Here is a 14505-nt window from a genome sequence, read left to right on the forward strand (position 1 = left end):
GCTCATCCCCCCACCACCTGGCTCATCCCCCACCACCTGACTTATCCTCCCACCCCACCTGGCTCATCCCCCCCACCTGGCTCATCCCCCACCACCTGACTTATCCTCCCACCTGGCTCATCCCCCACCACGCTCACCCCCCCCCCCACCTGGCTCATCCCCCACCACCTGACTTATCCTCCCACCTGGCTCATCCCCCACCACCTGGATCATCCCCCACCACCTGACTTGTCCTCCCACCTGGCTCACCCCCCCCCACCTGGCTCACCCCCCCATCTGGCTCACCCCCCCCCACCTGACTCATCCCCCCCCACCTGACTCATCCCCCCCACCTGACTCACCCCCCCCCACCTGGCTCATCCCCCCACCTGGCTCATCCATCCACCTGACTCATTCATCCACCTGGCTCATCCATCCACCTGGCTCATCCATCCACCTGGCTCATCCATCCATCTGACTCATTCATCCACCTGGTTCATCCCCCCACCACCTGGTTCATCCCCCCCCCACCTGGCTCATCCCCCCACCCCACCTGGCTCATCCCCCCACCACCTGGCTCATCCCCCACCACCTGACTTATCCTCCCACCCCACCTGGCTCATCCCCCACCACCTGGCTCATCCCCCACCTGGCTCACCCCCCCCACCTGGCTCATCCCCCCCACCTGACTCACCCCCCACCTGGCTCATCCCCCCCACCTGACTCATCCCCCCATCTTGCTCATCCATCCACCTGACTCATCCCCCCATCTTGCTCATCCATCCACCTGACTCATCCCCCCATCTTGCTCATCCATCCACCTGGCTCATTCATCCACCTGACTTATCCATCCACCTGGCTCATCCCCCCTGCCTGTCTTATTCACACAAGATGAGAGCCCTGGCCGCTCTGGACAAAGCACCGGACTGTTTAAGTTAAGAAGTGGGTGATTGGCTGCTATGCAGCGGGGCGGTCCCAGCAATCAATCACTCACTTTTAACATTAAAAGTCCCACCCGTTGTCCAGGGCTGCCGTGCTTCTCATTGATTTGCGTGCAGGGGGGGGCCTCTATGTCCATTTTGCTTGGGGCCCCCAAATTCCTTCAAACGGCCCTGTGTCCACTATAATGTCGCAGTCTCAATAAAAATCGCAGATCGCAGCCATTCCTAGTACAAAAAAAAATCATAATTATGTCCCCTATTTTGTAGGCGCTATAACTTTTGCGCAAACCAGTCACTATACGGTTATTGCGTTTTTTTTTTTTTTTATACCAAAAATACGTAGAAAAATACGTATCGGCCTAAACTGAGATTTTTTTTTTTTATGGGATATGTATTATAACAAAGTAAAAAATATTGGGCCAGATCCACATAGAAATAGATCGGTGCAGCGTATGTGAGATACGCTACGCCGCTGTAACTTACTTTTGGCTGCTTTGAATCCTCAAAGAATTTGCGCCGTAAGTTACGGCAGCGTAGTGTATCTCTGGTGGCGGAATTCAAATCGGCGATTAGGGGGCGGGTTGCATTTAAATGAAGCGCGTCCCCGCACCGAATGAACTGCGCATGCGCCGTCCCAAAATTTCCCGGCGTGCATTGCGCTAAATGACGCCGCCAGGACGTCATTTTTTTAACTTAGACGGGACTTACGTACATTCCGATTCACGGACGACTTACGCAAAAAAAAAAAATTCAAATTTCGACGCGGAAACGACGGCCATACTTAACATGGCAAGTCTAACTATACGCCGCAAAATATCAGCTTTAACTATACGCCGGAAAAAGCCGACTAGAGACGACGTAAAGGAATGCGCCGGCCGCTCGTACGTTCGTGGATCGTCGGAAATAGCTAATTTGCATACCCGACGCGGAAAACGACGTGAACGCCACCCAGCGGACGCCGAAGTATTGCAACTTAGATCCGAAGGCGTACAAAGCCGTACACCTGTCGGATCTAAACCAGATGCCGTCGTATCTTGGTTTGAGGATTCAAACTAAAGATACAACGCGGGTAATTTGAAAGTACGCCGGCGTATCAGTAGATACGCCGGCGTACTCGCTCTGAGGATCTGGCCCATTGTGGTTTTTTTTCAAAACTGACAATTTTTTTGTTTATAGCCCAAAAAATAAAAACCGCACAGGAGATCAAATACCACCAAAAGAAAGCTCTATTTGTAGGAAAAAAAAGAACGTCAATTTTGTTTGGGAGCCACGTCGCACAACCACGCAATTGTCAGTTAAAGCGACGCAGTGCCGGAAGCTAAAATTTCGCCTGGGCAGGAAGGGGGTATATGTGCACAGCAAGCAAGTGGTTAAGCACTCCCAAGAAAGGAAAATAAAGCACATAGTGAAGCATCGTTCATCATGGCCTTGAATATCAATGAGAATGAGCTCTGACATCGCTTAGCACATGGGTTTGCTCGGATCAGGCGTGTGCCAATATCTATTACTCTAAGATGTCATGGGCAATCTCTCTGCATGTAATGGAAGGAGGGTCAGAGGCCAAGTAAAAGTTTTATGCGGAATGCAGGCATACTTATAAATTCCATGGAACGCAGGCGATCATGACTGCGCTGTGTTTGCCCTTTATGAATGCCCTCTTGCTTTATATGAGCTCAATAAAAATTGATTCTTTTTCAAACAGCAGCTTCACACAGTATGTGTAATAATTCAGTGCTAAAGAGATCATGTCACGGGGAACAAAAAAACAAAACCGCTGCAGGTATAAAGGGCCAGATTCACGTAGGGGAGCGGCGGCGTAACGTATCGTAGATACGTTACACCGCCGCAAGTTTTCATCGCAAGTGCCTGATTCACAAAGCACTTGCTTTGCGCGCCGTGACGTCATTTTTTCGAACGGCGACGCGTGTAGCGTACTTCCGTATTCCCGGACGTGTTACGCAAACAACGTTAAATTTTAAATTTCGACGGCCATACTTTAGACAGCAATACGATTGCTGACTAAAGTTAGGGCACCCAAAACGACGACTAACTTTGCGACGGGAAACTAGACTAGCGGCGACGTAGCGAAAATCCGTCGTGGATCGCCGTAACTCCTAATTTGCATACCCGGCGCTGGTTTGCGTCGCAAACTCCCCCCAGCGGCGGCCGCGGTACTGCATCCTAAGATCCGACAGTGTAAAACAATTACACCTGTCGGATCTTATGGATATCTATGCGTAACTGATTCTATGAATCAGTCGCATAGATAGAAACAGAGATACGACGGCGTATCAAGAGATACGCCGTCGTATCCCTTTTGTGAATCTGGCCTAAAGTGTATGTAAACCTTAACAAGGAACTTCTCTACTTTTCTCCCTTTTGTTCTGTTACATTTTCCATTGCAATAGCTTTGTTATAACTGGTTAAAAAATACCTGTTGATCCTGACAAAAATCCAGTGCTGTCCTGTTCACTCTGCCAGCAGTCTTATCAGAGTTACCCAGTTCCTCTCTGTGGACTACAGAACACCCTTCACACTATGTATGAAAATGTGGAGCAGAGGAAGTGTTGTGTAGTCCTAATACACTTCTTGTTCTAGGGAAAACCCTGCTCCGTCATACAGAACATTGAGTAAGGGTTGTCACTTTTTTTCTTTTTAACAATCAGCATTGCGTTATTAACCACTTAAACCCCGGACCATTTTGCTGGTCAAAGACCAGGCCACTTTTTGCTGTTCGGCACTGCGTTGCTTTAACTGACAATTGCGCGGTCGGTGGCTCCCAAACAAAATTGGCGTCCTTTTTTCCCACAAATAGAGCTTTCTTTTGGTGGTATTTGATCACCTCTGCGGTTTTTATTTTTTGCGCTATAAACAAAAATACAGCGACAATTTTGAAAACAATTCAATAATTTTTACTTTTTGCTATAATAAATATCCCCAAAAAATATATATAAAAAAAAAAATGTTCTCAGTTTAGGCCGATACGTACAGTAAAGACTTGGTTTCAGAGCGTTTTCCAAGACAAGCAAAATGTTTTAATACATTTTTCCTTGATATACAAGCGATGTCTTGATATAAGAGTAGTGTCATGTCACAACTGAGTATAAAAAAAGAAGAGAGGAGCCTCTAAGGCCTCGTACACACGACCGGATCTGTCCGTTGGGATTTATCCGCGGATCAGTTCCAGCAGACAAATCCGGTCGCGTGTACGGCCTAGCGGACATTTTTCGGCGGAGATTTCTCCAGCCGATGGTTTTCAAGCGGATAAAGATTTCTTAGCATGCTAAGAAATCTATCCGCTGGAAACCTGTCCGTTGGACTGATCCGGTCGTCTGTACAGACTCACCATATGAGTCCAAGCGATCCGCATCCCTCGCATGCGTCAAAGTGATTCGACGCATGCGTGGAAGTATTAAACTTCCAGGGTCGCGCACGTTGCCGCGTCATCGTCGCAGCGACGGCGCGGCACGTCACCGCCTATGTTTTCCGCTGGGATTTTGATCTGATGGTGTGTACAGCCCATCAGATCAAAATCGGGGGCAGAAATGTCCACTGGAAACGGTCCGGCGGACCGTTTCCAACGGATATCCTCTCGTTTGTACGAGGCCTTAGTGTAGCAATATGGTTACATTTAATGAAGGTACAACATTTAACAACTTTTTGCTACACTTAGAGGCGCCTCTCTTCTCTTTTATACCCTGTAAAAAAATGCTTTGATATACAAGTGCTTTGGATCACAAGCATGTTTCTGAAACGAATTATGCTCACAAACCAAGGTTTTACTGTATTCCTCTACATATTTTTGGTAAAAAAGCGTTTATTGATCGATTTGGGCAAAAGTTATAGGGCCAAATTCTCAAAAGAGATACGCAGACTTAACTCCAGTTTTCTAAATTTACACGGCGCGTATATTTGCGCACGATCGTCAAAACGACTTAAGTAAACATTTCCGTATTTTCAGCCGTACTTAAATTAGTTACACCTGCGCATCCCCGGGCGCAAATTACGCTAGGCTCGCCGCTGTTTTTGATAGGCAAAGATGCAAATGAGGGAGTTAGGGCGATTCTCAGAATTAAGTGTGTGTGCCGTATTTTCCGCCCTGTGCGCACCTGTTAGTTTTTCTGACTAAATTTCCACATTATAAAACCAGCCCTAATTTTACACATGCTGTGGAAGGGTTTGCTGAAGGTAGTGACTAGAGCTTAGAGCTATAGTTGTGAAGGTTCTTTTTGGAAAAATGCCAGGACCAGCTATGATTGTGACGGCACTTGCTGCCTTACAGGCACAAAGGAGGAGGAGGGCACAGAGGAGGAGGATGAGGGCACAGGCGCGAGTTTATCGTCCACGGCGTGATATTTGGCAAATGCCAGATTATGAGGTGATTGGCAACTACCGTTTTGATAGGGAGGCCATCCTGGAGATCACCCAACTTCTTCATGAGGATCTTATCACCCCAACCAGACGCTCCCATGCCCTGACACCTCTACAAAAAGTGATGGCAACCCTCCATTTTTTAGCCAGTGGCTCATTCCAGCGTGCATCTGGAGGTGTGGCTGGGATGGTGCAGTCAACCATGAGCAAATGTGTCCATCAGGTGGTCCCTGCCATACTGCGGCGCATGAGCAACCAGTTTGTGATGCCCACCCAGGAGGACCAGCGTGTGCAAGCCATGACAGACTTCTATAACATTGCTGGCTTTCCAAGGACCATCGGGGCGATAGACTGCACCCATGTGGCACTACAGCCCCCCCATGATACTGAACACCTGTTCAGAAATAGGAAAGGCTGGCATTCGATAAACGTACAGGTTATCGTAGATGCCCATGGCCTCATCTGGCACGTTTGTGCCAAGTTTCCGGGGTCGTGCCACGATAGCTACATCCTACGGCAGACCAAGATCTACAAAGACTTGGATCAGAATGTGTATGGAGACAGCTGGCTGATTGGTGAGTGACATTGGTGTCAGGTATGCCCCCCCCATGATGCAGACATCACAAGGGGCACATGCATGACTAATATCCTCCTGTCTTTTCCCTTACAGGTGACTCAGGATATGCCTTGGGACCCCACCTGATGACCCCCTTTAGGAACCCCCAAACACCCGGAGAACGGAAATTCAACGAGGTGCACATCCAGACCCGGGCAATAGTAGAGCGGACATTTTGCCTTCTCAAGTCCAGATTTAGATGCCTTGACAAGACTGGGGGTACACTCTTGTATTCCCCAGACTTTGTCTGCCAAATTATTGGGGCATGTTGCATCCTCCATAATTTTGCTCTGAGAAGAGGCCTGGATGTTGAGATATGTCCTGACCTAACCCCCCACCCAGGCAATCCCCCCCCCCCAAACCCCTCTACCCGGGCTGCAGAGGGCCAGGTAATAAGGAGACAACTGGCTGAAGGCATCTTTGCCCAGTAAATGGACCCTAATTATCTTTTTTTTTTGCTTTGCCCAGAATAAATCACAGAGATTATGTGACCTTTAAATATTTTCTTTGCAAATTAAATGCACATTACTTATATGCCAATGAGAATGTTTTTTTTTTTGGAACAAATCCCACATTAATTATCTCACAATGAGAATGCATGAATGCACGTCACTGTGGTCCCTAGCACAGACACATCACATGCACATCGAATTGGATTAGATCCATGTACCCCCCCCCCCCTTTGGTACTTGGGAGCAGTAACGCCCCGCCACGGCTCCAATTATGTCACTGTGCATTCATACACCATTCAGGAACCTAGGATGACTTCTCCCTGGTCCTGGGGATCCATACTCCACCAAAACTGAGGGTGACACCCTTATGTTTTCAGGAATGCCACCCCCCCACATTCACACATCATTCACACACATAAACCAAATCATAAGTACAGTAGCAAAAAAAACAAAACAAAAGTACCCCTGCAAATTAAGGATGTTGCCGAGTGCTCCTTCTGGGCTGCCCACGGCCACAGGCACGGGCACGGGGACGGCCACGGCCGACTGGGGGATCTTCACGGGGGGGGGGGTCTGTGCAGGGGAGGGAGTATTTTCAGGGGGGTCTGTGCAGGGGAGGGAGTATTTTCAGGGGGGGGGTCTGTGCAGGGGAGGGAGCATTTTGAGGGGGGGGTCTGTGCAGGGGAAGAAGGAGCCTCCCCTGGTGTCTGTCCTCCTGCTGGCCTTCCCTCCAAGGCAACGGCTATCCTTGTCAGACAGGAAGTAATGTCAGCCGTATTGGCCTGCACAGCCCGGGTATTGGCCTGCACAGCCTGGGTGAGGGCAGTCACCTCCTGGGCCACGCCTGTTGTGGCGTTCCTCAGGTCCCACAAACAGGTGATGACCCCCACGTAGTTGGTGGCCACGTCACCCAGTGACTCCCTCATTGCACCCAGGCTGCGCTCCACCTTGGTCATTGTTTTTTGGATTGCAGACAGACTGCGGGTCTGCCGGACATTGTCCCTCAACAGACTGACCGGCAGACGCGCCAACCCCCCCCTGTTTTCCGGGGTCGGCCTCCTACTTGCCCCTGAGGCTTGTGGCCTTGGAGGAGGAGTTGGAGTGAGCCATGGGTGCTGCTGCATGTTGGAGGAGGGTTGGAAGGGGCGACCCATGATGGTGGCCTGACTGCTGGGCGCCTGTGGGGTTCCCTCAGGAGATGACTCAAAGGTCATATCTTGGCCCATCATTATTTCCTGCCCAATCACAATATTGTCATCTTCCTCCCCCTCATCCTCCTCCCACTCAACATCCAAATTAGGGGAGTTGTGGGCACTCCCCTCCCATGGCGAATCCTGCCCTTCTTGGGACTCTGCATCAGCCTGTCTTGGGGGTGGTGCAGCAGCCTGCCCTGATGGGCCAGCAACCTCCTGACCTGATGGGGCTGCCACCTCCTGACCTGATGGGCCAGCAACCTCCTGACCTGATGGGGCTGCCACCTCCTGACCTGATGGGGCTGCCACCTCCTGGGCTGATGGGGCTGCCACCTCCTGGGCTGATGGGGCTGCCACCTCCTGGGCTGATGGGGCTGCCACCTCCTGGGCTGATGGGGCTGCAACCTCCTGGGCTGATGGGGCTGCAACCTCCTGGCCATCTGGGGAGGACACAAAACAATCACAGGTTGTTGGATCCACACACTTGGCACATCTTCCCTTCCCCCACCCACACATGCTAATCACCAGATAGAAATTCCAAAAAATTACCTGTCCTCATAAGAGGATCATTGTCAAAGCCAGGCAGGCCCACCACCTGCTGTGGGTGGAAACACTGGGCCACTGCCCATTCCTCCTCACTCATCCTGACTGGGCAGGGTCCCCCTCCTCCAGTGCCCCTGGTATGGGCATGCAGCGTTGCCAGCTTGTTCCGGGACACGCTCCTCAAGTCATTAATTTTTTTTTGAACTCCAGCGATGGTCCTGGTCTCCCCCCCCCCCCCCCCGCCGCATTGATCCGATCGGTGATCTTTTGAAGGATCTCCTTCCTCCTGGCCGGGGTGGTGTTGTGGCTCTCAGGGCCATGGAGAAATCGCCCATATTTAATGACGCCCTGAGCAAGTATATGCTTCTCTGCCACTGTAAAATTTAACTTCCTGCGCTTGGGAGCCATGACAGACAACACCCAGCAACAGGGAACTCACCCAAAAAACAAACAACAATACACACACACAACAAAGAAAATAAAAACAATCAAAAATAAAAAATATACAGACAGCTACTATAAATTCAAAAACAAACAGGCAAAAAAGGAAAACAAAAAACAATCACACACCAAAAAACAAACACTTATCAAAAACAAACAGGCAAAAAATCAAAACAAAGAACAAATTAGCAAAAACAAACACCAACTATACCCTCCAACTCCACAAACACTTTTCTCACAAACAAATCTTACCAACAAACACTGACAAACGTTCAAAGCAGAAGCAACTTGCTTTAGGAAGGGAACACAGGGAAATACTTTTGCAATAGAAGTGTGTTTGACTGGGGCTATTTAGACACAGGGCGATCTTCAAACTAAGTACGCTTGGCCTTTTACCTATCTCACTGATTGCGCTGACCAAAGTTCTGCACATGCGCAGTGAGGTCCAGATTCGTGCGCGCATGCGCAGTACGGCCGGCACTTCATTTGCATGGGGTCACGGCTCATTACAATGAAGCACGCCCACTTCATTCCCACTTGCCATAACCACGCCTTACGCATTGAAACTTAAGTTAAGGATGGCGCAATTTTGTGCGCAAATGCACTGAGAATACGGTACTTACAACACCAACTTAGGGCGCCGTAACTTAAATGACATAAGTTAGATAATCCTAAATTTACACAGGTTTTTGAGAATTTGGCCCATAGTGTCTACAAAATAGGGGATAGATTTATGGCATTTTTATTAATTTTTTTTTTTTTTACTAGTAATGGCGGCGATCAACAATTTTTATCGTGACTGCGACATTATGGCGGACACATCGGACACTTTTGAAACATTTTTGGGACCATTGTCAAAAAAAAACGGCTTAGTAATTAACACATTGCAGCGATAATATTTAAGCAAAGTTGTAAAGTAGGGTGAATTTCCGCTTTAAAGCAAAAATAGACCAGGGAAAGAATGTAGGCAGGTGAAAAAAAAAGTCAAAATGTAAAGTCCATTGCTTGATGAAAATTGAGAGTCCATTACGATATTTTACAAGTCTTTATAATTCCTTGTAGAGTGGACAAATTGCACAAATTGTACATATATCTATCCTTTTATCTCCCCCCAACTAGCAAACAGTTTCAGACAAAGGCCCGGATTCACGTAGCACTTACGCCGACGTATCTACAGATACGCCGCATAAGTGTAAATGTGCGCCGTCGTATCTATGTGCCGTGCCCATAGAACTAGATACGCCTGAAAATAGGCTTCCTCCGACCGACGTAACTTTCCTACGCCGACGTATCTTGGGCGCATATTTACGCTGACCGCCTCATTGCAAATATGCAAATGAGGGAGATACAGCGATTCACAAACGTAGTTGTGCCCGGCGCATAATATACGCCGTTTACGCAAGGCGTACGTCCGGCGTAAAGTTATTCCACATATAGGAGGCGCATTCCATGCAAAGGTATGGACGACGGAACAGCCGTCGTATTTTACGTTGTTTACCTAGTACTACGTGAATAGGGCTGGGCGTAGGTTACGTTCAGTGATTTGATGTATCTTAGGTGTTCGTTCCGACGTGATTCTGAGCATGCGCACTGGGAAGCGTCCACAGGACGGCGAATGCGCCGTTCGGCCCATCATTTGCATGGGGTCACGGTTCATTTAAATGGATCACGCCCACCTTCCACCTACTTTGAATTAGGCAGGCTTACGCCAACGATTTTACGTTACGCGGCGCAACGTTGGGAGCATTTGCATTGTGAATTGGGTGCTTGCCTCTCTGCTTTACATCGGCGTAGCGCATATGAGATGCGCTACGCCCGCCTAAAAATGCGCCGATCTACCTGAATCTGGCCCCTAGTGTCTGTAATTCCATTGCAAACAAGTACAGTGCCTTGCGAAAGTATTCGGCCCCCTTGAACTTTGCACCTTTTGCCACATTTCAGGCTTCAAACATAAAGATGTAAAACTGTAATTTTTTTTGAAGAATCAACGAGTGGGACACAATCATGAAGTGGAGCGAAATTTATTGGATATTTCAAACTTTTTTAACAAAAAAAAACCTGAAAAATTGGGCGTGCAAAATTATTCAGCCCCTTTACTTTCAGTGCAGCAAACTCTCTCCAGAAGTTCAGTGAGGATCTCTGAATGATCCAATGTTGACCTAAATGACTAATGATGATAAATAGAATCCACCTGTGTGTAATCAAGTCTCCGTATAAATGCACCTGCACTGTCATAGTCTCAGAGGTCTGTTTAAAGCGCAGAGAGCATCATGAAGAACAAGGAACACACCAGGCAGGTCTGAGATACTGTTGTGGAGAAGTTTAAAGCCGGATTTGGATACAAAAAGATTTCCCAAGCTTTAAACATCCCAAGGATGTTATAGCAAGCGATAATATTGAAATGGAAGGAGTATCAGACCACTGCAAATCCACGAAGACCTGGCCGTCCCTCTAAACTTTCAGCTCATACAAGGAGAAGACTGACCAGAGATGCAACCAAGAGGCCCATGATCACTCTGGATGAACTGCAGAGATCTACAGCTGAGGTGGGAGACTCTGTCCATAGGACAACAATCAGTCGTATACTGCACAAATCTGGCCTTTATGGAAGAGTGGCAAGAAAAAAGCCATTTCTTAAAGATATCCATAAAAAGTGTCATTTAAGGTTTGCCACAAGCCACCTGGGAGACCCACCAAACATGTGGAAGAAGGTGCTCTGGTCAGATGAAACCAAAATCAAACTTTTTGGCAACAATGCAAAACGTTACGTTTGGCGTAAAAGCAACACATCTCATCACCCTGAACACACCATCCCCACTGTCAAACATGGTGGTGGCAGCATCATGGTTTGGGCCTGCTTTTCTTCAGCAGGGACAGGGAAGGTGGTTAAAATTGATAGGAAGATGGATGGAGCCAAATACAGGACCATTCTGGAAGAAAACCTGATGGAGTCTGCAAAAGACCTGAGACTGGGACAGAGATTTTGAAATATCCAATAAATTTCGTTCCACTTCATGGGACAGAGATTTGTCTTCCAACAAGACAATGATCCAAAACATAAAGCAAAATCTACAATGGAATGGTTCACAAATAAACATATCCAGGTGTTAGAATGGCCAAGTCAAAGTCCAGACCTGAATCCAATCGAGAATCTGTGGAAAGAACTGAAAACTGCTGTTCACAAACGCTCTCCATCCAACCTCACTGAGCTCGAGCGGTTTTGCAAGGAGGAATGGGCAAAAATTTCAGTCTCTCGATGTGCAAAACTGATAGAGACATATACCCCAAGCGACTTACAGCTGTAATCGCAGCAAAAGGTGGCTCTGAAAAGTATTAACTTAAGGGGGCTGAATAATTTTGCACGCCCAATTTTTCAGTTTTTTATTTGTTAAAACAGTTTGAAATATCCAATAAATTTCGTTCCACTTCATGATTGTGTCCCACTTGTTGTTGATTCTTCAAAAAAAAAAATACAGTTTTATATCTTTATGTTTGAAGCCTGAAATGTGGCAAAAGGTCGCAAAGTTCAAGGGGGCCGAATACTTTCGCAAGGCACTGTATTTCCGGCAACATCTGAAAGACAAGAAACTCTCCAACAAAGATTCATTAGTAAAGTCCTTAAACATTGTGTTTGAAGATAAAACAAAGTACTATTTACATTTTTACAGTATTAAGCTAATTTACCCTCATTGCCATAGAAGTGTAATTTGCATTCAAAAATAGATCTGAGGAATTTACACCTTCTGCCATTTATACATTTATGACACTCTCTAACCTCTTCAATTAACCTCTTCAACTATTTGTATTTGCTTCCAATAATTTGTCACGCTCTATCTTCATTTTATCATATTCAATTTTCAGATGGTCATATTCATGTTTTAACTGAAAAAAATTGTATCCATGTCTTGGGCTTTTGCTTAATATTATTTTGATTAGCTCTGTTTGACACATTAAGGTCACACATCTTTGACCTGGTGAAAATCTGGCAGGGAGGCAATTAAAGAGGCACATTTTCTAGAATAGTATTAGAGATGGAAGCAGAGCTATGAAGGCCTCCAAAGATAAATCACTCCACATTAAAAAAAATGTGATCAGCACATTTATCAATACAATTTATTTATTTACTCTCTAATTAGTATAGAACTGCCACCTAGTGACCAAGACCAATAACATTTGAAGAAAAAACGCTTTGGCTTCTTCAACAGTTTCCTTTTGCAGGTTCTCTGTTTCTCTGTATGTACTGTATGTTAACCACTTAAGCCCCGGACCTTTAGGCAGCTAAATGCCCAGGCCAGGGTTTGCGATTCGGCACTGCGTCGCTTTACCAGACAATTGCGCGGTCGTGCGACGTGGCTCCCAAACAAAATTGACGTCCTTTTTTTCCCACAAATAGAGCTTTCTTTTGGTGGTATTTGATCACCTCTGCGGTTTTTATTTTTTGCGCTATAAACAAAAATAGAGAGACAGTTTTGAAAAAAATGCAATATTTTTTACTTTTTTCTATAATAAATATCCCCCAAAAATATATAAAAAAAACATTTTTTTTCCTCAGTTTAGGCCGATATGTATTCTTCTACCTATTTTTGGTAAAAAAAAATCGCAATAAGCGTTTATCGGTTGGTTTGCACAAAATTTATAGCGTTTACAAAATAGGGGATAGTTTTATTGCATTTTTATAAAAAATTTTTTTTTTTACTACTAATGGCGGCGATCAGTGATTTTTTTTGTGACTGCGACATTATGGCGGACACTTCGGACAATTTTGACACATTTTTGGGACCATTGTCATTTTCACAGCAAAAAATGCATTTAAATTGCATTGTTTATTGTGAAAATGACAGTTGCAGTTTGGGAGTTAACCACAGGGGGCGCTGAAGGGGTTATGTTTCACCTAGTGTGTGTTTACAACTGTAGGGGGTGTGGCTATAGGAGTGACGTCATCAATTGTGTCTCCCTATAAAGGGGATGACACAATCGGTGCAGCCGCCACAGTGAAGCACGGGGAAGCCGTGTTTACAAGCGGCTCTCCCCGTTCTTCAGTTCCTGGGACCGATCGCGGGACTCCAGCGGCGATCAGGTCCGCGGGTCTCGCGGTCCCGGAGCTTCGGACCGATATACTTCGGCAGAATGGCACGGCTGGGCAGATCGACGTACCGGTACGTCCTTTACATCTACCCAGCCGTGCCATTCTGCCGACGTATATCGTCGTGCGGCGGTCGTTAAGTGGTTAAAGTATAATTTATTTTGTCCATTTGAATAGTGTAAGGGAGGGTTATAACCCCTGTTAATTATTTTTTGCCATTTGTGTCCCATTGGGTAGATTTCCATTTACTTCCTGTCCTGTTACCAAAACAGGAAGTGAAAGGTAGTACCCTCAAAGTAAGGGAATCCCAAACTGCCTACAGAGGCATCAGACAGAACTAGTGTGCCCATTGGAAGGTTTCCCCTCCATTCCAGTTCTGAGTACAACACAATATTTGGGATTTTGTTTTACTTTCACAAACAGAATGTGAATCTCCCTAACAGGGACACAGACTGCAACACAATCGACAGATGTTCTATACCCTCTCCACGCTATCCAAAACTAAAAATAAAAAAGTTTTGCTTTTAATTTTTACTTTAAAGCAGTTGTAAAGGGGAAAAAAAATTTCCTTTAACCACTTGATCACTGGGCACGTAAACCCACTTAATAACCAGACCAATTTTCAGCTTTCGGTGCTCTCACAATTTGAATGACAATTACTCAGTCATACAACACTGTACCCAAATGAAATTTTCGTCCTTTTTTTCACACAAATAGAGCTTTCTTTTGGTGGTATTTAATCACTGTTGGGTTTTTTATTTTTTGCGCTATAAGAGAAAAAAAGACTGAAAATTCTGTAAAAAAAAAAGTTTTTTTTGTTTATAAATTATAAAATTTAGCAAATTTAGTATTTTTTCTTCATTCTTTTGCATAAATGTGAAAGATG

Source organism: Rana temporaria, chromosome 7, assembly GCF_905171775.1.
Source record: "Rana temporaria chromosome 7, aRanTem1.1, whole genome shotgun sequence".
NCBI classification, from domain to species: domain Eukaryota; kingdom Metazoa; phylum Chordata; class Amphibia; order Anura; family Ranidae; genus Rana; species Rana temporaria.